The sequence below is a fragment of the Xenopus laevis genome, chromosome 7L (genome assembly GCF_017654675.1).
Source record: "Xenopus laevis strain J_2021 chromosome 7L, Xenopus_laevis_v10.1, whole genome shotgun sequence".
NCBI classification, from domain to species: domain Eukaryota; kingdom Metazoa; phylum Chordata; class Amphibia; order Anura; family Pipidae; genus Xenopus; species Xenopus laevis.
This window is the reverse complement of record NC_054383.1, coordinates 35,809,278-35,836,597: the sequence shown is the minus strand read 5'-3', so window position 1 is coordinate 35,836,597 and position 27,320 is coordinate 35,809,278. Positions and strand designations below refer to the sequence as shown.

Here is a 27,320-nt window from a genome sequence, read left to right as displayed (position 1 = left end):
CCAACAATCAGCAAAGTGAATAACTATCCTGCAAACCTATGGATCATTTGTAGTGGTTTTATTGGTGTGTTTTTCTAGTGAGTTTAAAATCCGTGGTTTGAAAATAATTGCCTTTTCAAACTTTAGCTCCTTACAAAAGAATCCGAGGCGACGGGGAAGCCTTGAAGACGAATTGGACAACGGATGGCTGGAAAGGGAGAGAGTCCAGTAAGTGGCACATGTGGTAAATTGTACTTGTGTAATATCACCAAGAAATACTTTTGTACCAATTAAACCTATGGGGGGGGGGGAATAGAAAAAAAATTGGGTAAAGTTTGGCAGCTTGGCTAATAACAATAACATTGATCATTTGTTAGTCAAGTCTTAGGAAACACATATCTTATAGAGTAATCTTTCTGGAGTTAATCATTTTTTTCTTTGTTTAAAAGGTTTCTATTTGGCAGAGATGATATGCGGCTGCAGTTCCTGCACAGCAAGGGGATCATCCATCGGGGACTTCCGGTTCGGCGCCCAATGTATATGGAGGCTTGGGAGTAGAGCTCCACTAGCCAACATCGTAAAAGCTGCAATTTATAAGCAGCAAACCTTCCGATAAGCTTGTAGGAGGTCGGAGGTGAAAGTAATTACTCACAGTTGGTGTCTGAATTCTTGGGCGCTCTAATAAATCTCTGTGAAGAATCCTGTGAGGGAAAGAGTAACCCGCTGCAGCAGCTGGCCCCATAAGGTCTGAGTGGAATGTGTAATGGCACCAGCTAAATGAGCTGAGGTAATTGTGATCTGGTCCAGGGGTTTCCTCATTGAAGTGGAACGCTGCTTCTATAAGGTTTATTACCAGAAGCGCTGGTAAACCTTTCTCCTCAGTGCCATATACAGTATGACCCAGGCGCCATCTTGTGGTCAAACTTGACGTGACCGGTGGAGTGATTAATTAAGGCTCCTAGTGACTGAATAGTTCATTTTAGTGGAGTCCAGCTTCAATTCTAATGTGTCTCACTACTTCCACTTCAGGATTAACTCTCCCCAGCTGGAGTACCCTTTTCAATATAGTTACACGAATTGTCACCATCTGGGTTCTTTGCAATACTTTCTTTCACCTTGTTGGCAGCCATTTTTTTAACTTGCTACGCTGAAGGCAAAATTTGATGAACTTCTGAAACAATAGCTTCAGTATCTATTTCTCCAAGGCTCTATTACTTCAGATTACATATTAAGGTTATATAAGTAAAATTCAAAAATATAAAAAATAAATTAAAATTATAAAAAAAAAAAAAAAAACAAATAAAGGAAAAGGAAAGTAAAGGAGGTACACAGGGTTAAAAAAGAAAAATGGCAGCAAAATTCAATGGCAGAACGTATGAGAAATCACACAAAAAGAATGCTAGAACAATTAGACACTGAAATCTCCGTCTCTGGGCAATTCCAAAAAACCTCTACACAAAAACAGGGATTCTGGCGAGGACTATTCTCTGATCGCTAATGAGGTAGCAAGACTAATAAATCCTGTTATAGAGATGTCAATCAACAAAGCTATAGACAAATTACAATTGGAAAGTTGGTAAAATCTCCCAGCAATTGGGACGCCATGACAAGAGGTTTTCGGAGTTAGAATCTGCTGTCTCCTCTGTCTATGACGATACTAACAAAGCACAAAAAGAAAATTGAATTCTTGGAAAAAAGATCGCAAGAACTGTTCCTGAAAGTAGATGATTTGGAGAACAGATCCCGTCGAAACAACTTAAGATTTGTTGGCATCTCGGAATCACACAAAAATAGACTCTCTAGCTAAGGCTTGTTTCCAAGATTATACCGCAAAAGTTGGGAGTTTCCCTGGAAACTGGAATGAAAATTGAAAGAATACACAGGATCGGCCCTTCAAAGAAGCTCATCTCACCAGACCAAGAGTGGTCATTGCCAAATTCTGGATTATTCTGACAAAAATTACCTTCTCCAAGCTTACAAAAAAATCCAGAGGTTTGGAAATAGAAGGGAATAAAAATCCTAATCTTTCAAGATTATTCACTTTTTCTTGCCCAAAAGAGGAAAGAATTTCCAAAGCTTGCCAATCATTGCTGTCCTCTTTATAATTAACTTTCCAACAAACTCAAAGTTCTTCAAAAGAACCTAGACAAGACCTGGGTGATACTCAAAGAGCAAGGTCAAGATCCAGATCACCTTTGTCATCAACAAAAATTGCTCCACCTCTTTCTAGCGAAGATGACATGGTGTTTGACTCTTAATAGCCAAGAGGAATGATATGTTGGCTGGAGGTGCTCTTCAATCTGATAACTCCTCTTTGGTAGAGGGTTAAACGACCTCTATTACTAGGGAAAAAAAGGAGGTCCTTCTGCTGTTAGTTTAGTTTCTTGATTTGCTTTGTGAAGTTTGGTATTTAATCATGGGTTTATGTTCGGTTTTATGTCAAGAAATGTATACTTAATATTGTTCCTACTACTACATGTATTTTTACACGCTCAGTGAAGGTTACCTTTAAAATTGCCTTTAAAGTTCCTGCAAACATGCTCCTATATGCCCTTGTTAATTAAGTAACAAAATTTCACTAAATATAATTTCTTGGAACATCAATGGTTTGAACCACTATATAAAAAGGAGAAAAGTCCTTCAAACACCTTAAAAGATTAAATTGCCGACATAGCTCTCCTCCAGGAGACGCATCTAAATGATGAAGACAATGATACCATGCATAGAGATTGGGTTGGCGAGATGACTTTCTCCCCAGCTATTAAAAAGAAAGGAGGGGTGGCTATATTATTTCATCATAAATTAAATGCCCAAATTTTGTCAGTGCATAAAGATGAGTATGGCAGATTGTGTATACTGAGGTTTTGATTGATGACAGAAAATGGCATTTGGTCTCCATATATGCCGCCAAATCATTCAAAAGAAAGTTATTTTGTCGATTTAAATCATAGAATTTCTGCTCTCCCCCAGTCCAATCTAATCCTAGGAGGGGACTTTAACGAAACCCATATCCATTTTTTAGATAGAACTGACACAAATCTAAGCACTCCAGGTAAAAAATCTAAATGGATAAGTGAAATTCTGATACATTCAGCCTACAAGATATTTGGAGATTACTCCACCCAACAGAAAAAGAGTTCACTCATTTTTCCTCTCAGTACAACTTAGGAACTAGAATCGATTACATCCTAATTTCCAATAACTTAGTGAGCAAAACCATAAAAACAGAAATAGGTTCCATCGATCACTCTGATCACGCTCCAGTTTCAATCTTAATATCCATCCCTAACATCAGTAAAGATTTTGTGTCCTGTCTTTCCCAGTGATGTTGGCTGATCAACCTGAATTTTTTAAAATGCTCTCAGAAAGATGGGACCTATTTCTTGCTGAAAATGCCCAACATAAAGACAACCTTCCCTTATTGTGGGAGACCTGGAAGTCGGTCATTAGAGGTGAAATTTCCTCCTATAGGATCCGTCTCTATCGTAAAGTAAATGACAATTTTTGAAGTTAAGTAAGCAGCAAAGTGATTGTTATCTGAATCTAAAAAACTTTCCCTCACCCGAAAATGTCCAAAAGTATAAGGCAATAACTGATTCATTAAAATCTTGGATTACTTTAAGAGATTCCTTCTTCACCCGGTACTCAAAAGCAAAATTGGCCAACTGTAGTGACAAAGCAAATAATGTTTTGGTTAACCTTTTCAAGAGCTGGAATAGAAATTCTAAATTGATAAAAGTGAAGGACAAAATTGGCTCCCTGACCAATAGCCCATCAAAACTAGTTAATATATTTAAGGAATTTTATGAAACGCTTTAATTCTTCTCCCCGACTACAGTCTCGATAATAGCAGTAAATTTTTCAAAAATGTTCAAAATCTTACAGATTTCACACCAACAACAATCTAATTTAAATAAACCTATATCAATTGAGGAGGTCTCAAATGCTATTAAAAATCTTAAGAAGAAAAAAGCAGGTGGGCCAGATGGTCTACCCCCAGTATTTTACAAATTATTAACTACTAAAATCTCTCCTTTTCTCACAGAGCTCTTTAATGATATTTTACTTAGGGGCAAGAAGCTCCAACAAGTACACTGTCTAATTTGATAATTCTCCCTAAGGAAGGTAAAGACCTTTCTTTACCTACATCTTATAGGCCAATTTCATTACTAAATCAGGACATCAAACTGCTATCCAAGATTCTAGCGGACAGACTTTTGTTAAACCTTCCATCAGTTATCTCCGAAACCCAGAATGGTTTCTTAAGGAAGAGGTCTGGCATAAAAGAATATCAGAGCAGTACTCTCAGCTATTTCCCATGCCAGAAGCCATAATCTCCCTTGCACTATAGTTAGTCTTGATGCCGAAAAGGCATTTGATAACGTGATATGGAATCACCTCTTCAATTGCCTGGATCTTTTTGGGATTACAGGCCCCTTTTCCATCTTTATCAGATACTTGTACACCTCTCCTGAATCCCAGATAGTAATAGCCGGAGTGAAATCTTCCTCCTTTAAAATTCACAAAGGAACAAGACAGGGATGCCCCCTGTCCCGTTACTCTTTAATATTTTCACTTGAACCTTTGATCAGAGCGTTAAATAACTTGAACTCCTTCCATGGCATCAGAATCAATAAAGTTCATTTAAAAACGCTAGCTTTTGCAGATGACCTGCTACTGATAACTCAAAATGCCAATGACTCACTGGAAGAAATCTTTAAACTACTTCAAGAGTTTGGGTCCTTTTCGGGCTACAAAATAAATGCCAATAAATCAGAAACTATGAATATTAATATAAACATTTCAGGCTCTCTCCTTAGAAAGCTAAATCTTAAAAATCCTAAACCCTATTTAACTTACTTAGGGCTTAAAATTCCAGCAGATCTGAGGAAACTCTATGCTTTGAATCTCACTACTGCTATTAATAATGTGCTTTCCCTTTGTCATAATGGAAAAACGCTCCCCTGAATTTAAAAGGGAAGATTGTTTTTTTTAAAATGTTAATTTTTCCCAAACTAATCTACCCGCTTATTAACTTGCCACTTCTATTAAAGCATACTGATATTAAGAAACTTGATTCATCTTTGAACAGCTTTATTTGGGGGAATAAGAAGCCTAAAATTGCTCTTTCAAAGTTACGTTGTCCTAAAGACTTGGGGGGGTTGAAGGTTCCTGATTTCCGGACCTTCAACCTAGCTTCCATTACAAGATACCTTATAGAGTGGATATCTGGAGGAGAAAGATTTACTAACCCGAAACTTGAAATTTTTCATAACACCTTCCCAAACATTTTGGCTATTGAACATAAGAAATGGAACGAGGTGCCCAATGTTTTTTAAAACGAATCCCCTATTCAGAGACTCACTTTTTACTTGGAAATTTTTGTTTTCTAGCCACAATTTTCAATCATATGCAGACCCCTTTTATGCCTCTACAAACTCTTTGGAGAAACTCAAAAATTGGCAATCCTTCTTTCCTTTCTTGTAAGAGAAATAATTTACCTCAACTGATGAAAGATGTGGTAGATCCTGCTAACGGCAACTTATTAAAACTGGCCTGAGTTTAGATGTCATAACAACCTTAACCCTGGTGACCACTCCAAGTACATGTTCATCAAAAGTGGTTTGATTGGAGTCCAAAATAAAGAATCTTTTGCTCTTCAGAAACACTGGTTAGCAAAGTCAATTAATTGATTTTAATCGAAAATCCTGACTTAATGAACATTGGTCTCATTTCTCAAAAACTTTGGTCTTCCGGTAATAAGCACAAACATCCTCTTAATAAAGTGGCAGAAAAGTGGTCGGGTTATTTACAAACAGCAATTACTCCTTCCCAACTCTCACATTCCATTAGTAATTATAACAAATATTTGGTGTCTGAAAACTGGAGAGTACAACACTTTAAATTGGTACACTTGGGCTATGGTAAATTGTATAAAAAGGACATCGAGCTTGGGCTCCCAGTCCTTCTGTCCGAAATGTAAACAACAAAAAGTAGACTTATTTCACTACTTTTGGAGTTGTCCTAATGTTTACAGGGTATGGTTCACCTTGGAGAAGTTTTTGAATCTCAAATTTAAGCTCCATATTAAATTAAACCCAAAATTTGCACTACTACATCTGGATTCTCCAGGACTCAGTCCAACGGGGCGACCCAAACCCTAAGTGATTTATTGCTCAACCTAGTTTTGTTGTTTACAGCCACTACTAAGAAATTGTTGTTCTTAAATTGGCTGTCTGAATCCACTCCTTCTTTAACCAGATATACAGTCCCTTTTAAATCACTCTGCTGGCAAGAAGCGATAAGGATTAAATCAGCAGAACCCCATCTTAAAAGAAGATTTACTGAAACTTGGTCAATATTCTGGGACCAAATTGATTCTAGTTTTTAAACCACGTATTCTGGACTTGTTACAGTTATAATTTTCTTATAGTGGTTAATCTGATGTGTTCATAAATAGTAGTTGTCATTCCTTGTATGACCTTACATAAATTCAATGAGCGTAATTAGTTTGTTGGTTTTGGTTTAATTTACTTGTTTGTAATCTAGTAAAGTGTTTAGGTGGCATCACCAATTAAAAACTATATTTTATTTTGCTTTCTGTGCATTTAGCCACAACAAGTTGTATAGGTGTGGCCTTATTGTATAGCTTTGTTCTTTGATCTTTGTTTGAAATCTGCTTGTTTAATTTGAAAACAATAAAAACAGTTAAACAGGGATCATCCATCGGTCAGTATAGATTTCTTCATCTCTGTAACATTCTACAGCAGAGGCCACACTCAGGTTGCTCTGCAAATCATCCGCCCTTGCCTTCTTCTTGTGTGTAGTGTAACTCCTTTAATCTCTTTATTACAGAGACATCAAACCCCTCAACATCTTGTTGGATCACAAAGGCCATGCTAGGATTTCAGACTTCGGCCTGGCTGTACAAAATGTCTTTAAAGATGATACCATCACTGGCGAGCACGGAACCCTGGCATACATGGGCCCGGAGGTAAGACATGGAATTACAGTATATTTACAGTAGAAACCAAGTAAAAATAAATAGTAAAGGAGAATATGGCAAGGACAAAAGGACTGTATCTAGCTTACGTCTATCAAAGACATATATACCTACATGTTATACAAATAAGCACTTGAACTTTATTTAGATTGATTTGTTATTGTATCTGTGAATATGCCTGCATGTTTGCCCTTAAGTAATAACTTTTCTTTCTGTTCAAGATCCTACAAGGAGTGCCATATAATGCAGCGGTCGACTGGTGGTCTCTTGGGATCACCATCTGTGACTTGGCCAGTGGAGAGGCCCTGTTTTACAGCGACGACAGAGCACGACTCATTGAAATGAATCACCTTGGGTGAGCTTGTAATACCTCAATGGCTGGATGATGATCTAATAGATCTTCTGGAAAAGGTGGGTAGCAACAGTGGGATAGAGGTACAGTATTGTAACACAAATGTGTTTATGCGTTGTCTTACTTAAAACCTTTTTTTAGTGCCTTTGCATTCTTAAAGGGGTATACAACAACATGAATGAGCTACAAGAATTTTATGTTACTTTCTAAAGCGCCATGTTCTATAATGTATAATAAAAGCCTGTCCCCAACTCAATGACTGTTTTCAGTTCAATTCCAACAATCAGCAATGTGAATAACTATCCTGCAAACCTATGGGTCATTTGTAGTGGTTTTATTGGTGTGTTTTTCTAGTGAGTTTAAAATCCGTGGTATGAAAATAATTGCCTTTCAAACTTTAGCTCCTTACAAAGAATCCGAGGCGACGGCTCGGTGCACGAGGGGACATCAGGTGCCACCAATTCTATGAGTCCATCGATTGGGTGGTGCTGGAAGAACAAGGAGCAGAGCCCCCTCTCCAGCCAAGTGAAGTAAGTAATGATGTCTGAAGTTTTATTTAAGCTATGAAAATCTATACACACAAGGAAGATGCAAACGTATCTCTATTGCACTTCCGTTTCTAAAGACAGGATATTTTCATTGTAATCTTTGTTTAGTGATATGAACTACAAGGCAAACTGAAACACTTACTGCTCTTTTTACAACCAAAGACTGCTAACAACATTTAAATGCAAATACAGGGGTCTATTCTCTTGCTCATAATAGATATTTTGGATCGTATTAACTAAATTGTGTTTTTCCCTCCGTTCAGGCAGCAGCAAAGCTCTTCAAGCCGTATGAGGGAAAGCTGTCGTTCCTCGGGTCCCAGGAAGATAAAGCCAAAGCAGGGGACAATAATATCATCTCTGGCTTTTCATTCCTACGTTCCTCCTGGCTGAAGTGAGTATGCGAGTGTGTGTGATCCAGCCAGTCATAATAACATGCTGTTCCATCTAGCATAGGTACATAAGATCAGAGGACAGTGGGGATATCTGTGGATTCAAGATCAGCTCCACCTACTGCACAAAGGCCGAATCGTCATCATCTGTATTTCCTGCCTTGGCAACATCAAGTGCAGTCACTCATCTGGTGCATGGTGGGTAAGTATAAGGGTAAGGTCACACTAGGAGATTTATCACCCGGCGACTAATCGCCTCTTCTATGGGGCGACTAATCTCCCCCGAACTGCTTCCCCCTGACTTCCGCCTGCTAGAATGAAAAAACGTCTGTGGCATGGCACTCGCGGCGATTCGTTTTCCAAAGTCGCCCGAAGTTTCCTTGTGAGGCAACTTTTGGGCGTCTTCGGAAAACGAAGCGCCACGAGTGCCATGCTGCAGGCGTTCTTTTTATCCTAGCAGGCGAAGGCAGGGGGAAGCAGTTCGGGGAGATTAGTCACCCAAAAAGGAGAAGCGATAAATTGCTGGGCAACTAAATCTCCCCGAATCTCCCAGTGTGACCTTACCCTAAGGTGGGTATATACATGTGAGCTAATGGTGCGTGAATATGAATATGAAAGGATAAGGGTGTAACGAGAAAGGCAAGCAGATGGTAAGATCACAGACTGCTTCGTCTTCCTGCACATCATGTCTATAGATCCTATACCCTGTTAGTTTTATATATAGTTCTGATAGTTCTGTAGAAATCCAGGTCAAGGGTTTTTTCCCTGTCTGAAGTAAGATGGGGTTTTTTTTTACCTTGTCCTGGTTTAAGTTTAGTTTTAGCCAAATGAGCAAAGGGTGGGACGTCATAGACACGTGCAGTTAAAACCTCGTTTGTTGTCTTTGTTTGTCACGTTTGTCATGTCTTGTGTGAGGCGTTACACCGGCGTGCCAGTAACAGGGTTGAAGCCTTGGCGTGGCGTTACTGCTCAAATGTATAAACATGTGCTAATTCAACCAGTGGTGAGACTGGGAGTGAAGAAATGCATTGACAGTATTTGTGTTATTTAGGTCCAATTTGTCTAAGACATAAAAATCTTACAGAAGGTTCTGCCTTCCAAAATACGCAATGGGCAGCACTGCCCTGCACAGAATCTCGCAGATAACGCCTCTGCCCACTTTTCTACCCCCTGCTATTTATGTCACAGGCAGTAACAGCAATTTGTCAATAATTTGCACGTAAAGGGGAGACAGAGCTGTCAGTGTGTGTTCGGCTCAGATGCATTAGGTAACACATGCCTCACAGGTGGCAAAGCAACATAAAGAGATCAGCTCAAATCTAACCTTTAGTTCACTTTGCTGAAATCACACGTATTATTTATCAGTTTTAGAGCATTTCATAGTTAACTGTGAAAAATGCCTATGCGCTTAAGCCTTCGAGAGATGGAGTTATGCTCTTTACTCAGTACAAGTTGTGGAATTGTCATAACCCATTAGCGTGTTCTTTGTTTTACCAATTTACACCCCTTGTTCAATATGGTACAAAATATCAAGCATGTGAGCAGGATGGGAGCACAGAAATATACTACTCATTTTTAATAGTCTGGTTACACTCACAGTTATTTCAGCCAGAATAGAATAAATTATTATGGCATGGCAAAAAACAACATTCTTCTCCTTAAACTTGGATATATACACGTATGATATTAGCAGCTAGTATAGGTATGGGACCTGTTATCCAGAATTCTCGGGACCTTGGATAACGGATTCTTCTGTAATTTGGATCTTCATACCTTAAGTCTACTAGAAAATCATGTAAACATCAAATAAACCCAATAGGCTGGTTTTGCTTCCAGTAAGGGTTAATGATATCTTTGCTAGGATCAAATACAAGGTACTGTTTTATTCCAATAAAATAGAGTCTATGGAAGGAGGCCTTTTCGTAATTCGGTGCTTTCTGGAGTTGGATAACAGATCCCATACTGTATCTTCTGGCCTGCTGTTCTAAAGCTATTAAACCAACTGGTTGCTAAAGGCTAGACTTTAAGCAAACTTTATAGCTGAGATTACATTACCCTCTTATCACCAGATCAATATTGTGGCAATGTAATTATTGACCGACATTTGCTGCAGGTCAAGTAACCAGCAACAACCACGTTTTTCCAATTAAGGATTAAATACTAACTGAGCTGCCAAAGATACTAAACCTGAAGAAAGGAACCGCAGCTGTTACCCTGAATATACTGCGGTAAGAGGGCTTCCAAGTGCAACAATGATTCCAAATATGCAAAATTAGGCCTCTAATACAGGTGTCCCAAACTTTTTTTACCTGTGAGCCACATTTAAATGTAAAAAGAGTTGGGGAGCAACACAAGCATGAAAATATTTCCAGGAGAAGTCAATTAAGGCTGCGATTGGCCATTCGATAGTCCCTATGTGCACTGGCAGCCTATAGGAGGCTCTTTTTGGAGGTGCACCTGTTTTCTTATACAACCAAAACTTGCGTCCAAGCCTGGAATTCAAAAATAAGCACCTGCTTTGAGGCCACTGGGAGCAACATCCAAGGGGTTGGTGAGCAACATGTTGCTCATGAGCCACTGTTTGGGGGGGGGGGGGGGTCACTGCTCTAATAGACCCCCAGGCTACCCCTCTCGTATACTGCAGTAAAGAAAGGAGCAATCAATGGCACAATCAACATAATGTTAGTGTAGAATAGTCTTTCCCCTTTTTATCACAACATAAATAACCCACCTCTCTAAAGGTCAATGTTGGTTCTGGAGTAAATCACTGTACTTAAGAAATCTATTACTGTTTATTTTATTGAGGGTTGAATACATGGTAATTACTTCAATTAGGTAATAGACAAAAGTGCCCATTCTACAAGGACTAGAGACTAGATAAATTGTAACTAGAAGTTCATCTAGGGATCATCAGACTTTTGTCAGCCAGCTAAACAACCAGAAAACTAGAGGGGCAGATCACCCAATGACTACATACAACTGAGTTAGTAAAACCACATGTTCCTTGAAGATTATGTTTTGTGTTGTTGGCCTGAATAAAAACCTTAGTAAGAAGTTAAACGTAGAAATAAAGAATTGCCTGCATTTGTCACAAAATACCAACAAGGCTATGAGCTCAGGTCTTCATAGAAAGTGTCCATTCTTGTGGATGGCCAGAATACACATTATCCTGCAGATTCCTGGCTGTGCCATATTTGACCACCTATAAATCCCAGATCTGTGCAGTGACATTTTCTTTAAATTGAAGAAAGGCATATAAAACCAATGCTCAAGATCAGCCAAATATATTCAACATTTGAACCACCAGATCTTTCTCTCTCCTTACAACTTAAAATGCACCTTGAGAAAAGTTTTTATGCCCGAGAAACAGAGATGCACCTAACCATAATAATTTGGATTAAGCGGAACACAGATCTACACTGACAATATTCGTTTTTGCAAGGGTGTTTTTATTTTCCCTTTGTTAAAGAGTGTGCAGGGACAAAGTCATCCATTGCAATTTCTGCCCTATTTATCCTTCATAGAGAAATGTGTCAAAAAACTAAACTGCCATGTTTACGTACCGAATACAAATTGCATCAATGTAGACATTTAGGTATCCCCTTGTCACACAGCTCTGATAATAAAGATACTAAAGATGTTTTCTTGGGAGGACCGTACAACAATCAAAAGTCCTTTTTGACTCCCTTAGTGACCTACTTGTGCTACCGTGAAAGCAGAATTGATAAAGATAGAGAAAGGGGTTTCTTACTCTGCAGCCTCGCGAAGCTCTTCCTTTTCTGAAATAGCCTTTAGGGCAATCTGAATAGTTGGATGGAAACTTCAGTGTCAATGAATGCCTTAGGATAAAACTTTAACAGCTCATAGCAGTATGAATGGTTCCCAAAATATCTGTCAAAGGGAAAAAAAAAAATCACAAAGTCAACATTAATACATTAAAATGCTGTTTTTCTTGGTCATGGCAAAAGCTCTAATGTGCTGGGGGTAGGAGGATGATTGCCTTCATAACGAGATCACTATCCAAAACAGACAGTGGATTCATGCTAGTCAGTACAGCATATCTAGGAGATGCTTTGAAAGCTTAACTGATGCAGCTCAGCCTACAGAGGAAATATTAACAAATAAATATATGCAGATCATTTACCTGCACATGACAATGTCAATGGGAGCTGTTTATTTTCTATTTATTCTGCCTTAAAGGGGTGGTTTACCTTCTAGTTATATTATTATATTATAGAATGGCTAATTCTAAACACCTTTTCAATTGGCCTTTATTTTTTCTTCTTTATGGGTTTTGAATTATTTGCCTATTCTTACTCTTTTTAGCTTTCAAAAGGGGGTCACTGACACTATCTAAAAACAAATGCTGTGTGAGGCTACACATTTATTGTTACTGGTACTTTTTATTATTAATCAGGGTCTCTCCTATTCATATTCCAGTCTCTTATTCAAATCAGTGCATGGTTGCTAGGGTAATTTGGACCCTAGCAACCATATTGCAAACTAGAAAGTTGCTTAATAAAAAGCTAAATAACAAAAACAAATAATAATAAATGAAAACCAATAGCAAAATTGAATATAACTGTTTATATCATACTAAAAGTTAGGGATGCACCAAATCCTCTATTTTGGATTCGACCGAACCCCTGAATCCTTCGCGAAAGATTCGGCCAAATACCGAACCAAATCCATATGCAAATTAGGGGTGGGAAGGGGAAACCATTTTTTACTTTCTTGCTTTATGACAAAAAGTCAATTTCCCTCACTGCCCCTAATTTGCATATGCAAATTAGGATTTGGTTCAGCCAGGCAGAAGGATTCTAATACAGGTATGGGATCCATTATCTGGTAACCCATTATCCAGAAAGCTCCAAATTAAGGGAAAGCATCACCCATAGACTCCATATTAATCAAATAATTCACACTTTCAAAACCAATGTCCTTTATCTCTGAAATAATCAGATAGTACCTTGTACATTATCTCAAATAATATATAATTAATCATAATTGGAAGCAAAACAATCACGTTTGGGTTTAATGAGTTTTTTTTTTTTATTAACAGTGTTTATTTTGTTTTCAAAGTGGGGGGTACAGAAGAGAAAAAGGGGGGGGGTATCAGGTACATTCCACACAGTCCACAAAATACAGAAGAATGACACAAAGAAATAGTAGACCTCATCTCAGTACATAATGCATAGCATATTCAAGAAGCACAGAGTACAACATGCATAGAGACATTGTAATATCAGGTGCACTTAAGTAACATCTCTAGGCACGAGCTCGGGTAGCACTATAGAAGCCCCATACTCTAAGAATTGGCCTCAGTCCAATTCTCCAGGTTTTCTCATATTTAGCGGGCACCCTCTGGCTAGATACGTCATCTGAATCAGTGGAAGATTTTTATTAATAAGGTCCAACCAAAACTGCAAGGTGGGTACTTTTGAGTCCATCCATTTCATAAGGAGCGCTTTCCTAGCATAATATAGTAGGCTACGCCAGAGATCTCTCTGTGCTCTCAAGGGGGTCACCTCATCAACCACTCCAAGAACACATACCTGCGGTGACATTATTTTGGGGAAAGTCGTTTTGTCCTGTATATGGGTCATCACTCTGCTCCAGAATCTATGCACCTTAGGGCACTCCCATATCATATGAAAGTATCCCACCTCCCTCTGTTGACATTTGGGACAGCACGCCTTGCTCATATCACCCATACGACTCAGCCTCAAAGGTGTAATGTGGAGCTGATGTATTATTTTAAACTGAATCAGCCTGTCCCTAGTGGCAATGAGATATTGATATACTGTAGAGGTGGATTCATCCCACTCCTCCTGTGTGAGATCAGGAATTACAGTCCGCCACTGTGTGAATGCCCTGGCAAACGGTGAGGGAAAAGTAGAGAGCAAAATACTATACAGTTTGGTTACCAATTTTTTCTGAGATGGGGACTTCAGTATTTCCAACACAGGAGGCAAAGCTAACTCCAACCTACTTGATGTAAATTGTGCCACAAAGGCGTGTCGAAATTGCAAATAGCCCATATGACTAATCTGTGCCCCCGGGTGTGCCTGGATCATTTGATCCCTAGTGAGGAGTACCCCATCTGGCGCCGCATCCCCAGCGTCATAATCCCAGCTCTCTGCCATCTCATGTAAGTGAGGAGTGGCCCAAAGTGGGGCAAGTGTGAGTTGCCCCACAGTGGGAGATCCTCGGTAAGCAGCGGAGTAGAAAGGCGAAGAGTGCACCTGGCCATCGTCCATGCTCTATGGGGAGTAGTAAGGACCGGATGTTTTACTGGTAAATCTGATAGCTTCCGATACAGTAAAGACTTCAAGGAATCAACCGAGCCAGCCAAAGTAGTTTGCAATTTAAGGTTGGGGTTGTATGGGTCTGGTACCAGCCACCAGGTTATATAAAACAGTTGCGAGGCCAGATAGTAACAGAAGAGGTCTGGGAAGCCTAGTCCCCCTTCGCTGAGTGGGGCTTTCAATTTAAGTTTAGAGAACCGGGGGGATTTCTTTGCCCATATAAACGAGGACTGTATTTGCTCTACACGCTGGAAAACTGATTTGGGAATATATACAGGGGAATTATGGAGGATGTACAAATATTTGGGTAGGAAGATCATTTTCAGTAGGTTGATTCTGCCCCATAGGGTAAGAGGCAAATTTTCCCACTGCTTAAGCTGAAGCGACATAGTATCCGTTATTGGGGTCAGATTGAGTTCTCTGTATTTGGAGGTATCTAGTTCAATTATAACACCTAAGTATCGAAAGGAGGTAACCCATTTCAATGGCGAGGGGGGGTAATCCAAAGGCTCTAAACCGTCATCTACTGGGAAGACACTTCGACTTGTCCCAGTTAATGCATAAACCTGAATATCGGCCAATTCTGTGGTAATTCCAAGAACTGCCTGAAGGGAGGGGCCAGGATCATTTAGGTATAACAGGACATCATCAGCATATAGGGATATTCGTTCCTCATCCGGCCCCAAATACATACCCCGGATAGAAGGAGCTGAGCGTATAAGGATCGCCAAGGGCTCTATGGCCAGGGCGAAAAGGAGCGGTGAGAGGGGGCATCCCTGGCGGGTACCCCGGCTCAGCCGGAATTCCGGAGAAAAACACTCCATTGACGCTAATCCGTGCCTGAGGGTTCTTATATAGGAGCTGCACCCAAGCAATAAAGCGATCCCCTAGACCAAACCTCTGCATAACCCCCCATAGGTACCCCCACTCCACAGAGTCAAAGGCCTTTGCAGCATCTAGAGAGACTACCACTCTACTCCCTATTTCTCTATGCACAGCTAAGATGTTGGTATAGAGCCTTCTGATGTTAATGTCAGTGGACCTCTCTGGCATGAACCCTGACTGATCTGGATGAATTATTTCCGTTACCACCTGCTTTAATCTATTAGCCAGTACCTTCGCCATAATCTTAGCATCCACATTTAGTAAAGAAATGGGTCTATACGACCCTGGGGAGAGGGGGTCCTTCCCTTCCTTAGGGATAACAACAATGGTCGCTTCCTGGCAAGACTTAGGTAGTGTTCTGCGTTCTATTGCATCCACAAGCGTCTCATGTAAATGTGGTGTAATTACGGCAGCATATTTTTTGTACCATTCTGCTGGATACCCATCGGGCCCCGGTGACTTATTAGCAGACATTGAGTTTAAAGCCAGAGATATCTCCTCTACCGTTATCGGGGTATTCAGCTGTTGCCTCAGATCTGGGGATAATGCAGGAATGGGGATCCTATCTAGGTAGGTGGTCAGCTGGGGCAGGGTGTAATCAACTCGCGTGGAGTAAAGGGCCTGGTAGAAGTTAGAAAAGGCCAGTGCAATACCCTCCGGGTCAGTAATTACATCCCCAGCCATGGGTTTAATGAGTTTTTAAATGATTTTTAGTAGGCTTAAAGTGTGGAGATCAAAACTATGGAAAGATCCTATATTTGGAAAACTCCACGTCCCAAGCATTCTGGATAACAGGTTCCATACCTGAATAGTATCTCAGGAAATGAATATTGCTTGAACATCCGTTCTCTCTTGTTGTGTTATCCACTACTGCTGGTTTCCCAGGGTGTATCAGTCCAATAATCACTCCTTCTACAGGACAAACTAGTGATGGTATAAAAACAGGTCTTGGTGGTGGCTCTGGACTTTAGACAATACTTTATATTTCAAACAATGCAAATATCTAACTGCTAAGGGGGCAGTTTCACTAACTGTTTTGAAAAAAAAGAAAAGCTCTGCCTAAACAAGCAGTAGGACAGTTGCACCTCAAAAGTACTAAGTGCATATATTTCCCTTAAAAGGGGTGGTTCTCTACCTAAAACCCTGGGCTGGTGCTCCTATCAGCAGAAAACTGCACCGGCCCGGGGTTCTTCCAGCGTGCACCACAAAGCGATCCTCTTCCGGCTTCTTCTTTCTTTTCGCAGCTGCGCAAGTGCAGTAGAGCAAAAAGCCGAACTTCAACTAAAAAGTAGGCTATTCGTTCTTCTGTGCATGAGCTTGCCCCAGGAAATTTGAAGAAGCCAGAAGAGGATCGATCTATTGTGCTCTCTGGAAGAACCCCGGGCCGGTGCAGTTTTCTGCTGATAGGAGCACTGGCCAGGGGTTTCAGGTAAGTCAATACAATCATGTGGGGTGCCTAACATTTGGCACCCGCAAGTGGAAGAAGACTTTCCTTCTCCTTTAAGGTAACTTTTATTATGTTATAGAACGGCGGCCAGTTCTAAGCAACTTTTCAATTGGTTTTCATTATTTATTTTTTTTATAGTTTTATAGTTATTTGCCTTTTTCTTCTGACTCTTTGCAGCTTTCAAGTGAGTGTCGCTGTTACTCCCTCTGTAAGGCTACAAATGTATTGTTATTGCTACTTTTTATTACTGATCCTTATATCCAGGCCTCTTCTATTCATATTCCAGTCTCTTATTCAAATCAATGTATGGTTACTAGGGTAATTTGGACCATAGTTACCAGATTTCTTAAAATGCAAATTGAAGAAACTGTTGAATAAAAAGCTAAATAACTTAAAAACCTTCAATAATAAAAAATTGAAAACAAACTGTCTCCGAATATCACTCTCTACATAATACTAAAAGTTATCTTAAAGGTGAACAACCCCTTTAAGGGGTTGCTCACGTTGAAACAAACTTTTAGTATGATGCAGAGAGTGATATCCTGAGACAATGTGCAATTAGTTTTCATGTTTTATTATGAAATAATAGCAACTTTGCACTGATATCCATAAGAGACTGGAATATGAATAGGAGAGGCTTGAATAGAAAGATGAGATTCAGTGACCTCCATTTGAAAGTTGTAAACAGTGAGAAGAAGGCAAATCATTTCAAAACAATAAAACAGAAATAATAGAAGCCAATTGAAAAGTTACTTAGAATTAGTCATTCTATAACATACTAAAAGTTAATCTGAAGGTAACGCATCCCTTTTAAAACATCTTGCTAAACATGTAATGCGTTCATAATTGAGCTGTCACACTGTTTCGGGCATTTCACTTTTTGCATGCCCTTTATTATCATTTATATGCAGACAACAAAAGTAAATTAATCCTTTGTGATTCAGAGTACTACTAATCTAAATGAGGTTGTCTACAATATAAATCTGTAGGCTCAATGGGTGAAAAACAGAACATACCTGTAATCCTTGGGATCTAATCTGATGGCTTCACTGAACAGTTCTATTGCTTTGGTGTTGTTTCCTCCTTCCACATTATGAATACTGAGTTCTAAAAAGAGAAAAACACAATAAATGGAAATTAAAGAACAGTCAGTGCTTCAACTGATGTACTTAGACAGCAGAAATACCTCACCCTATTTGCAAGAAGTCAAAATATTAAATAAATAAAAACAGGTGACAAATCTCCTCTTCTTCATGCGGCTAATCTTCAGAATACTACTAATTCCTCTTGATAAACAGACTCAAATATTTCAAACATACAAGGAATGTTTTTTAAATTAAAACATGCGAAGAGAAGAAGAAAGGAAGGAACCTTGTTTTAATAGTTTGATATTTTTAATTTGCCACCCCCGCTTGAACGAAAATTGACAGTGATATTTGTATGAAATCTCAAAAGACCCGTTTATCACCTTCACTTGTTGGTTTATCACTTCTCAATAACTATATGAATTATCTTTAAGACTCGATTAATAATGAATTAAAACACCTTCACATCCATGTCAATCAATTAATGGCTATAATGAATTAAAGTGATTAATTATTAAGTGCAAGTGCTTTTCTTATTAAAAAATTAATTGATTTAAATAAATGACTCTACAATTAATTATTTCACTCCAATTGTAATCCACTCTATCCTAATTTCTTAAATTCCAAAATTAATTCTGTGCTCCACAACAATCAAGACGCCATTACTTTAATGTAAATAATCTTATTAATAATTGGTTAAACCTAAGATGAACTTGCCAAAGTGCTAGTGCTTCCAGGTGTTAGTATTAATCCAACTCCATTTCTTATCCCATGAAATTCATAAATTAATAAAGTGACCCATGCCAATAAGTTAATATAATTGATTTAAAATTGAGTTCATATATTTGACCACGAAATTAGAAATAAATAGCAGGTAGAGTTGCTCCCATAGAACCTAATTCAATTTTTTCCTAGTCCGTGGGAGCACCACAAAGCGGGAGAAAGGCAGAAACTGGAGGGCTGCGGTCTTAAATTTTAAATCTTTCCTATTTTAGCGGCTAAAATATACTATAAACCGCAAACCCCCCAGTCATTGGAATGGAAAATAGAATTTAGAGAAAGTAGAAGAAAGGTTGTGCGCTAAAAAAATTGCTTTAGCAATATCCGATCACTCTCCAAGGAGTCAGGTTTGCCCTGACACGTGTTTCGCCAATAGGATTGCTTTTTGAGAAAGCTATTGGCGACTAATCTCCCCCGATCTGCCTTCCGCCAGCTAAAATATAAATCACCTGGGGGCAGGTACACGGATCGCTTCATTTTACAAGGTCGCCCAAAATTTCCTTGTGAGGCAATTACGGACGACGTCGGAAAAGGAAAGGTTCAGTGTGCCTGCCCCCAGGCTGGCCCCCTGGGAGGGCTGTCAAAGTTCTTGTTTTTAGTGTCCTAGCCTCCCGGAAGGTTAAGTTAACCCTCCAGTGCCTGTGTCCCCCTGAGATGAGAGCGTAATCCTGTGTTGCAGTCGCTCCAACTGACGTCACTGAACTGTTCGCGCATGCACATTGGATTTTCGGCTGCTAATTGTCTGAAATCAGGGGAATGCTTAAGAGTGACGAGGGATGGTGTCCAAAATCTAGTAACTACCAGTAAAATGGGGGACGGGGTGTTGACAGCTCTGTCCTTTGATGATGCTGCACAATTGGGCAGAACTATAAGAACTCCTCTCTATGAATGCTGTGGGGACATAGCAGATATAGTGGTTCATTATATTTTTAGCAAAACATGCCATAACCTAATGTTTAAGTGAGTTCTAAAATGATTTTACTGTAGGGTATAATAATATGATGTTTATATCTGTACTGCTGGGATACTAGTGACTGTACAGTCTACCTCTGTATTGCTATGACTACACTCAGGACTAGGCTCAGCTTTTCCACTGCTGGGACATTCTGAGCTCCGAATACGTACTATTTAAATATTGTGTATTTTATAGTTATATTTCTGGTATATAATATTATGATTTTTTTTACATAGTATACTGGTAGAATACATTTTGTGATGATTTGAAGCAAACTTTGGTCAGTACCAGGATCCATTATCCAGAAAGCTCTGAATAACAGAAAGGCGGTCTGACAATTCCTATCCACAGCAGTAAATAAAGGGAGAATTTCACTGCATACAGTCAGGTTCCTTTTAAAAACGGCACACTTTTTTTTAAATTAAAAGTATATTGGAGATAGGTTTCTTTTTCATTAAAGAAAGTAAAATGGGCTTTTATTTTTTTGCATGCCCTTTAATGACTTAGGGAGGGCATTCAGAGAAATGTATCGTGTTTGGAAATAACACAAAACTAAGCACCCGGTTAAATTCAAATCCAGAATGCGACATCCTTGCAGCAGGGTAAACTGGCAATCTTTAGCAGCTAAATTGCAGATTAGATAAATGTAAGGTAAGGCATCTGGTATGTAAAAAATATGGCTTAATTGTGCTGCATTAGGCAAATCAATAATGGAGAAGGACCTGGGTGTACCTATCAGACTTGACTGTAGAAAGCAATGCGAGTCAGCAGCTGCTAGGGCAGACAAGGTTTTGAGGCAGTATTAAAAGGTTATAAATTCATGGAGGAGAGAGTTGTTCTTCCACTTTAGTACTTGTAAAGCTTGAATATGCTGTGAAGTTTTGGTCTCAAATGGGATTTTATTGAATTAAACAGTCTGAAGAAGGCCAACTAAGCCAGTACGGATTATGGAAAGTCTACTTTAAAAAGAAAGACTAGCCAAGTTGGGGTTGTTATACTTGAGAAGAGAGATATGATGGACCATATGAGCGAAGAGGGGCCGTCTAAGAGGGAACAGCAACCTGTAGATTCTCAGCTGTGGCAGGAGCAGCTCCCAGTGTTTCTATTTCTCTGTCGTCTCAGGGGGACACAGGGACTCTTGGGGTTAAGCTCCACCGTCTAGGAGGCAAGACACTTATAACTGATTTGGAAGGGGGCGTGTCCGTGACTCCAGCTTAACCCCACAGTACCATAATCCCTCAGTTTTGAAGTGTCCTGCTTACTAAGGAGGGACACACCTTGTGCCCCTGAGACAAGAAGATTGAAGACAGAAGATGGGGTACTCCAGGGCTAGGAATACCTGTACCCTTCAGAGTAAGGACCCCCTTCGAGGGACAATTCCTGCCCCCCGACCATAGGGGTGGCAGATGGTCCCACTGCTGCCAGAAGCATCATAGGCGCACTTGGGTGGGAAGGCAGGAGCTCCCTGAAGCGACTTAAACCCTCTGTGCATTCAATGGAACGCATCCTCTGGCACAAATCTAGAGGTTGCGCTCATGTCACAGGCGCCAATTTCCTTCACCACGCCGCAGTGGAACTCAGCACGGGGGAATTTCAGGCAGCACAGCCCTCTCTCGCTTCATTTCTCTGAGCTAGTGAAGAGATAATAAAGCCTTTCAGCCACAACCTGCTCCACGAATACAGGCATTGAGGGAACAGGCAACCTCATCTGCATTATACATCCGGGCCCACATAATCCCTCATCAGGTTCCTAAGACACTGCAGCAGGGTAGTAGCATGGCAGAAGGTAAAAGTTAGGGGGACTTTTCCCCAGAGCAGGGGGGAAGGAGCACCCGCAGCAGCAGTGCAAGTAACTTATTTTTCTTGCAAAGTTTGCCATTCTAAAATTCCAGGGGGCTAGGGAGAGCCTATCTGCAGATCTTGTTCTAAGGGGCAGGGGCTTACACCCTCTCCAGGGGCTACCCCTCCCATGACGCTTCCTTCGAGGAACTCCCCTCAAGACAGCACCGATCAGGATGCAGTAGCGGGCACCTCCACAGAACCACCAGCTCCCCTATGGGCAATCCAGCTCTCACAAGCACTAGCTTCACTACAGAGCCTCCCTTCCATTGCAGACAATTTAGGCCGAGCCTTAGCCAAGTTAGGCCAAAGGTCCAGCGGGAAGCGCAAGAGACCAGCCAGCCCCAAGGGTGACACCGACGGTCATAACCCCTCTGATGTCTCTTCAGTGGGAGGGGAAGAATCTCACTATGAGGGTGAACTTCCCCCATCAGACTATTCTTCAGGAGCACAAGAGGAACATGAAAATGATTCTAAGGTCAGAGATGTCCAACATGACATCGACAATATTATCAAGGGAGTGACGGGGGTACTAAAGATCATGCAAACTGCGGAGCAACAGTCTTCATCTACAAGCCTGTTCAAATGACAACACAAGTCCTCCGTATGCTTTCCCTCACATGAACAATGGCTCAACATCATACAAGCGGTGTGGAGTTACCCTGAACGAAAGTTTCAGGCCACGCAAAGATTTTCAAAGTCCTATCCTTTCCTCAAAGACTTAGTGAACAAATGGTCGAGACCTCCTACAATCGATGCTCCAGTGTCCAGACTGTCTAAATCCACAGCCCTGCGGGTCACAGATGCCGCAGCCTTCAAGGACCCAAGTGACTGACAACTTGATGGTTTTCTGAGAGCAACATACTCAATCTACTGGATCAACCCTTCGTCCAGCATTAGCCTCGGCCTGGGTAGCCAGATGGTCTGAATGCCTGATCAAGCATATATAAGAAGGAGTACCCAGAGCAGATCTCATGTCATCTGTCCATTGCGGAAGCATCAGCATACTTGTGTGATGCCACTCTAGACACTGCGCAGATCACTGCCCGCACGTCAGTCCTTTTGGTGGCAGCCCACAGAACACTATAGCTAAAGAACTGGACAGACAATCTCAGTTCCAAAAAATCCCTAACCTTACTACCCTTCAAGGTGCAATGTCTGTTTGGCGAGGAGCTAGAAAAGATAATCTTGCAAGCTACAGGGGGAAAGAGCACATTTCTTCCTCAAAACAAAAGTAGATCCACGACTTCGACAAGACGAGGAAAGTTTTTCGTCCCCAAGGTGGACGCTTTACAAGACAATATAATTCTCCCCAGCGTTCCCACTTTCGTTCAAAGACAAGTGACAAGGGTTGCCCATTGTGGAAAAGCAACAAGTCCCCAGGTGACAAACCAGCCTCCAGCTGACGGGGTATCCGTATACCAACCAATTGGTCCCCCACGGAGTCCAAGTTATCAATAAACATACTAGAGCTTCGGGCGTAAGACTAGCTCGGATCTTCAAGCCAAGTCGGTGGTTACATCGCAGCTCAGGAGAGCAGTTTGCAGCAGTGTTGAGGATCGTATCGGGCCAACCCCAAATCAATCTAATGGCATCCAGAACGAACCGCAAGGTGACCAACTTCTTTGCTCGTTATCAGGATCCGATGGCAATGGGAGTAGATGCCATGACCCAATGTTGGCTAGTCAACCTAGCCTATGTCTTCCCTCAACTTCTTATGTTACCTCAGGTATTAAAGAAAGTCAGATGGTCACAACTCACAGTAATCGTGATAGCACCATATTGGCCCCGGAGAACCTGGTTTTCGGATCTTTTAGAGATGGCCATTGCTCAGCCAATTCGCCTCACACCCAGAAGAGATCTTCTGCAGCAGGGTCCCATAGTTCACCACAACCCGGGACTCTTTGCTTTGACGGGATGGTTGTTGAAGCAGCCATTTGGAGACGACAGGGCATAGCTAAAGAGGTCATTACTACAATGCTTAAGCCTCGTAAACCTACATGATCCAGAGCTTACCACAGAGTCTGGCGGAGCTATTGTAACTTGTGCAAGGACGCAGGCACAACGTTTCTGGAATGCAACATACCAAGAATTTTGTCCTTCCTTCAGAAAGGATTGCAGTTGGGCCTTAAGTTGAGTTCCCTGAAAGTACAAGTGTGAGCTCTTTCAGTTGAATTTCAATCACACCTGGCAATGGACAACTCCATCCGCACCTTCTTACAGGGAGTAGCACGCATTGTTCCACCCTTCCGAACTCCAATTCCTGGGTGAGATCTCAACCTTGTCCAATAATCCCTATTAGACCCCCCCCTTTGAGCCTCTGGGGGTAGCCTCTGAAACATGGCTCACCTGGAAGGTGGTATTCCTCATGGCAATTTCATCGGGCATAAGAGTATCAGAGCTCAGTGCCCTATCATGTGACCCCTCTTCTGGTCTTCCACAAGGACAAGGCAGTACTACGCACAATACCATCCTTCCATCCAAAGGTCGTATCATCATTCCACATTAACCAGAAGATTGTGGTACCATCCCTTTGTCCGGACCCCAAAACGAGAAGGAATGGCGACTACACAAGCTGGATGTGGTTAGGGCACTTAGCTGGTACCTAGAAAATCATTTTGACGGTCTCAAGCTCTATTTATGGTGCCTACTGGACCACGATGAGGCATGGCAGCATCTAAGACGTCCATTGCACAGTGGATCAAAGAGACAATCTGTCAAGCCTACCTATCCAAGGGAAAGTTGCCACCAGAGAAGGTTAGAGCACATTCCACAAGGTCCGTGGGATCATCCTGGGCATGGTGTAAATCTGTTTCTTTGGATCAGATCTGCAGAGCAGCCACCTGGCGCATACATTTACAAAATTCTACTGCCTCTACGTGTTTTTCTCTGCTGAGGCCTCTTTTGGCTGTAAGGTACTGCACTCTGTGATGCAGTAACGTGTCTGAATTCCAATTCGCTCCCGCCCTGCTGTTCTGGGACTGCTTTGTTAAGTCCCCATGAGTCCCTGTGTCCCCCTGAGACGACAGAGAAAACGGGATTTTTTGACACTCACCGTTAAATCTGTTTCTCTGTAGTCGATAGGGGAACACAGGGCTTCCCGACCCTGAGCGAAGTTGACAATTTTTTGGTCCATAGGAAAGGTTTTCCTGAATTATCAGTTCTGTAAATTTTTAAAGTTACATTAATCCCTTTTTTCAGCAGTCTCTTTGGTACAAACTAAGTGTCCTGCCTCCTAGAGGGTGGAGCTTAACCCCGTTAGACCCTGTGTCCCCCTATCGACTACAGAGAACAGATTTAAGGGTGAGTATCAAAAAATCCTGTTATACCGTGGTTAAAGGACTCTCACACTGATTACAGCTGTCAGTGAGGCCATGCTTAGTGCAGCAGCTGTAGAACGACTGCATCCATTTTTATTTTGTGAGGCAACCAGACAGGCTCTGAAGTCATTTAAATATATATAATCTACAGTCTGGTCATTTCCCTATGGGACCAGACTGTAAATTATATCCTTATAAACGGCGCGTTCTGACGTCGGAACGCGCCGATTATAGCTTAATGCGTCAGCAGCTATCAGTGCTGCACTCTCCCTACAGCTTTCCTCCTGCTTTGTCTGCCTCACTTCCGCTTCACGCTGCGTGCTCTCTCGCGCCTCCTATTAAGGTCGTGCTGCCTTTCCTACCTCTCCGTTCTCCATTTGTCTCCCACCCTCTGATGCTTGCTCCCTCTGTCTCTCTTCCTCTTCTGTTCCCATTACATCTTACTTCGTCTGCCTCGGGCTTCCTCTTCCGCTCCTCCTCCCTCTGCCCTCCCACACCCTGTCACCGTTTGCTCCTGTTTCTTCAGCGCTCCAATCCAGGTAACTTCAATATTGCTCCGTCTGCCTCTCTCTACTGCTCCCCCTCTTCTTCGTCGCTCTCTGCCCCTCCCACACCCTGTTACTCTATGTCTCGATCTGTTTGCTGCTCCCACCCCCCAGCTTCAAACTTTAGTCTCGCTGCGTCTGTCCCTCCCACTCACGTACCTCTTGTGCCATCAATCTCCTCTTTATGTCACTCAGTTCATCTCTGGAGTTGCCCACCCCCCCTGCATTTTACACCCTTCGTGCCTTTCCCCTTCTGCCACTTTTTAACTTAAAGCCAAAGGACTGCAACTGCAACCATGTGGTCAGAATGCCACAGAACTTAGTTTAAAGGAGAAGAATCACACAGGGAGACAATAAAAAAAGTAAAAAACACTGTAGATTATAATGGATAATGTACCCCCTACAGAAAATTATAAAGATATTAATAGTCACCTCGGAGTTATGTGACCTGTATAAAAGCACTCGGCCTGCGGCTCGTGCTTTTATATGGTCACATAACTCCTCGGTAACATAATATCTTTATAAATTACAGTAGGGGGTACATTATCCACTATATAATCTACAGATTAGTCATTTCCCTATGGTTCCGAACTGTACATTTTATCCTTATAAACGGTACATTTCTGCGTCAGTACAAGCTGTTTCCTCTCACTCTCCCTCCCATCCACTGGCTCAAGTCTCACTCTCCCTTCTTCCTTTTCCCTCATTCACTGCATGTCACGCAGGGCAGGCTAGTTCAAAAGTAGCTGAAAAAAGTAGAATAATATGATTCAAGTCATGCAATTTCCCTCCTGCCCCTAATTTGCATATGCAAATTCGGCCAGGCAGAAGGATTCTAATACAGGTATGGGATCCATTATCTGGAAACCCATTATCAAGAAAGCTCCAAATTAAGGGAAAAGCATCACCCATAGACTCCATATTAATCAAATAATTCACACTTTCAAAACCAATGTCCTTTTTCTCTGAACTAATAAGATAGTAACCTTGTACATTATCTCAAATAATATATAATTAATCCTAATTGGAAGCAAAACAATCCCATTGGTTTTATTGAGTTTTTAAATGATTTTTAGTAGGCTTAAAGTGTGGAAATCAAAACTAAGGAAAGATCCTATATTTGGAAAACCCCACGTCCCGAACATTCTGGATAACAGGTTCCATACCTGTATAGTATCTCAGGAAATGAATATTGCTTTGAACATCCGTTTTCCTTGTTGTGTTATCCACTACTGCTGGTTTCCCAGGGTGTATCAGTCCAATAATCACTCCTTCTACAGGACAAACTAGTGATGGTATAAAAACAGGTCTTGGTGGTGGGCTCTGGACTTTAGAAATACTCTATATTTCAAACAATGCAAATATCAAAGGGGGCAGTTTCACTAACTGTTTAAAAAAAAAAAAAAAGCTCTGCCTAAACAAGCAGTAGGACAGTTGCACCTCAAAAGTACTAAGTGCATATATTTCTCTTTAAAGGGGTGGTTCTCCTTTAAAGGAGAAGGAAATTGGTGGTTGATTGTATTCCTTACCTAAAACCCCGGACGGTGCTCCTATCAGCTGAAAACTGCACCGGCCCGGTGTTCTTCCAGCGTGCACCACAAAGCAATCTTCTTACGGCTTATTCTTTTTTCTCGCGGCTGCGCAAAGCGCAGTAGAGCAAAAAGCCGAACTTCAACTAAAAAGTAGCCTATTTCGTTCTTACTGCGTGCGCTTGCCCTGGGAAATTTGAAGAAGCCGGAAAAGAATTGATCGTTGTGCTCGCTGAGAAGAAACCCCGGGCCGGTGCAGTTTTCTGCTGATAGAAGCACTGGCAGGTGTTTCAGGTAAGTACATACAATCACTTGGGGTGCCTAACATTTGGCACCCCCAAGTGGAAGAAGACTTT

General features: G+C 41.2%; 1 protein-coding gene and 1 long non-coding RNA gene across 5 annotated transcripts in view; one reads left to right on the top strand and one right to left on the bottom strand.

The window, feature by feature from the left end:
* Positions 1-27,320, top strand: part of LOC121395372 (nucleolar RNA helicase 2-B-like) — an 89,808-nt gene that overhangs the window by 46,005 nt on the left and 16,483 nt on the right. The gene's annotated exons all lie outside the window — the stretch shown is intronic.
* On the bottom strand, positions 144-25,372 carry LOC121395378. Of its 3 annotated transcripts, none has more exons than XR_005962445.1 (3): positions 17,928-18,309; positions 12,023-12,162; positions 144-275 (listed from the first exon to the last, which is right to left on the bottom strand). It is a non-coding gene; the product is annotated as an uncharacterized LOC121395378 (long non-coding RNA). The 3 variants fall into 3 exon arrangements; XR_005962443.1 differs by lacking the exon at positions 144-275 and adding an exon at positions 16,269-16,388 and having other exon boundaries at positions 10,824-12,162; XR_005962444.1 differs by lacking the exon at positions 144-275 and adding an exon at positions 25,253-25,372 and having other exon boundaries at positions 10,829-12,162; positions 17,928-18,018.